General features: G+C 60.5%; 1 protein-coding gene across 3 annotated transcripts in view; it reads right to left on the reverse strand.

The window, feature by feature from the left end:
• LOC113208133 (myosin-9-like) overlaps positions 1–2,949 on the reverse strand; it is a 48,438-nt gene that overhangs the window by 20,341 nt on the left and 25,148 nt on the right. The gene's annotated exons all lie outside the window — the stretch shown is intronic.

Consider the following 2,949-nt stretch of genomic DNA (forward strand, 5'->3'; position numbering starts at 1 on the left):
GCTCAGTAGCTCAGTATGTGCTGAGGCAGGGCAGTGCAGAGCACACAGTGCAATACCACCGAGGTCGCAATGTCACCTGCACCCCGCTGACACAGTTCAGAACCAGCAGTCTCCTCCATTCGAGGACGTAACCGTTTGAATTATTCAACGGCAAAAGGCATACCAGCTTTGTCACTGGCTCGCACTTGCCTAACTTCTTTTTATTACCCCTCTCAAAACTAACATGCATTCCATTTATTTTTTTAACAATCCCCCCTCCCTCCCCTATACTTCTTCTGTAAAAATAAGTGACTTGATATGATCCCTCAAAAGTCTACAGAAAAGGTTATCGGTAATCAGAACGAGGACGTGCCTGACCCCCAAACGGGCCGTGATGAGGGGCGGCTCGATGGTTGCCACTCCCGGCGGGCGGCGAGGACCGGCGCGGGACATTCTCCGATGTCTACGAGGCCCAGGCCCCCGAACATGGACGTGTCGAGCCTTCGCAATCGGATGTCCGATTCGGGCGGGACAGGGACAGTCACCCCCGTACCGGAGCGGAACGTATGGGCCACGGTCGGGCGTGAGGCCATCCGAGCCCCCCTGAGGCCAGGCCGAGAGCCAGTCCAGTCCGGACAGCTATGATGAGACAGAACGAGAGTATAGGTCCGAACATGAGGACAAGGCGAGAGATAGTCCGCGCAGCTATGGGACAGGGCGAGGGGCAATACGGAAAGCTATGAGGCAGGGCGATGCGACAGGGAGAGAGGCAGCCCGAACACCAAATGGTGACAGGGCGGGCGGTCAGTCGCCTGACACGAGAGCGCACGAGAGCGCACGAGAGCGCACGAGAGCGCTACTCCAACGAAAATTAAAATGACCTGCCTATGCCTGAGAAACGGAAACGAATGAATATCAGTTCGAGTTTTCTGATGTTTTTATTAGTCGATAATGGAGTATATCGAACGATCTTTATGAAGGAGTCACTGTTAAAAATACCGTCGTAAATTACCAAAAAATTGTAAACTCGAATTATAGTTTATGTTGTAAATTTACGAGAGCAGATTTTTTACTCGCCAATGGATTTTAAGTCGATACTTACTGCATGTATTTTTACGATTTCAAATTGTAATTTTACAACTTGCGTCGAGGAAAATTTTCCTGTAAACCTACCTACGATTTACAATGGTAAAGGTAAAAGCAGTGCGATAAAAGAGATCTAACTGCGTAAAAAAAAAACACTAAAGAAATATTGGAAGTATAGCGGGAAGATAGGAGGAGGACGATAAGTATGGAAAAGGCCCGGGTGGTGTTGGTATGAAGAAGTGGGCGGCATGGCACGGCAGCGACGCGCCGCGGCGCCGAGGGAAACTTCGGACAAGATTAACGAGGAGCCGGGCTTTAGTAAACGTGTGCCGAAAAAAGCGCGCTCCCGCAGCGACAGTCGGGGTGGGGTGGGCGCGGGGCGCCCGGGGGCGCGGGCCAGGCCGCGGAGCGGGGCGGGCACCTGCCGGCAGTCCCGCGGGGAGCTGCGCGGCTCGAAGCTGCGGGCCAGCGGGGGCGGTACGGATTTTGATGGCCTCGTTTATGTATCGCCTTTATGCAACTCTGACCCATATCCGAGCGCCGCCAGATCCCGATGAGATGGCAGGGCAGGCAGGCTCAGGCTGGGTAACAACCTGCCACCGGTGGGAGAAAAGGGGGGAGGAGGGGAGGCAGTGCGGGGCCATCGGGGTGGTCCCGCGGCTGGGCCGGCGGCCGGCCTCCCGTCGTGGGGCATACCGCCGGGTCCACAATGCCGATCGGCAGGTGGATCTTATCTCTGGCTAGCCCTACCCCGGCCCGCCCCGGCCCGCCCCGCAACGTCGCGGCGCCGCCGAACGCTCAGCGGGGAAGGAAAAAGAAAAGGCTCCGCGAGGTGGGGCCCGGTGGGGCCGAAGGCGCGCGCGGGTAACCCGGGCCGCGACCTCCTTCCTGCACACATCCGTCGTGTCGCGAGTTCGACTACCCGCCCCGCGCGGACAGACGGACCGTCGGGCGGACCGACGGACGGACACGACTGATACGGCCGAACGGCGGACGAATGGCGAGGGAGATGGAAGCAGTTAGATCTACGCCCAAGCCCGGCCGGCCGCCGGCCCCAGCTTCCAAACATGGCCAGCGCGGGGCCCCTACCCTTCCGCAATGCGCCCCGCCACGCCACGCCGCGCCGCGCCGAGTCACGTGCGTTGTGCCATTACCATACCTCCCCCACGCCACCCTGCCTGAGCGCAGGCGGCAGCGGGCGGCAGCGGCAGGCGGGCGTTAGAAAGTGAACGCCTTCCTTGCGTGGAGCGCAGGAGGAAAAGGCGTCGAAAATTGGGGCCCCGCGCGGAGCCGGCGCCCCGTGCGCGCGCGCTTACGCCCGACGTAAGGGCGCCTGAGCTTGGCGTTGCCCAACGACGGCGGCGCCGCCCCCGGCAGCCGCCAGCCCCGCTGCTGCACACCGCCGGAGTGCACCTTGCCGCCGGCGTGCACCTCGCCGCCGGCATGCACCACGCCGCCGTTCGATGCATCGTTGGCGAGCGACTGCCAGTGCGACACACCGCCGCCCCGCCCCCTGCTTCACCAAACGGGGGGAATGTCGTTGGGCGGGGTTATGGCCGATGGTGCGCTACGGGATGATGACCGGAAGTGAACAGGACGCGCTTGCCTTTCCGGTGCGCTCCGGTCACATTACCGCGTCATGTTCCGGCGACAAAGCTCTTCCCCCCGGAAACCGGTCTAGCCAGGAGCCTAGCAGGTCCACATGGGTGCCTCCCTCTCCCCTCTGTGTGAGTGTGTGCGCGCGCGGGCGCGCGTGTATGTGCCAGCGTACGTGCGTCCGTGCGTATGTGTGGGTGGGAGAGAGAGCTCGCCATACACACGCACGTAGTGCGGCAAATTAGCTTCTTTTGTTTGTCGCATCAATTCACACACGAGGAAGGGGGC

This window comes from Frankliniella occidentalis, unplaced genomic scaffold, assembly GCF_000697945.3.
Source record: "Frankliniella occidentalis isolate FOCC.00 unplaced genomic scaffold, Focc_3.1 Scaffold2, whole genome shotgun sequence".
Taxonomy (NCBI): domain Eukaryota; kingdom Metazoa; phylum Arthropoda; class Insecta; order Thysanoptera; family Thripidae; genus Frankliniella; species Frankliniella occidentalis.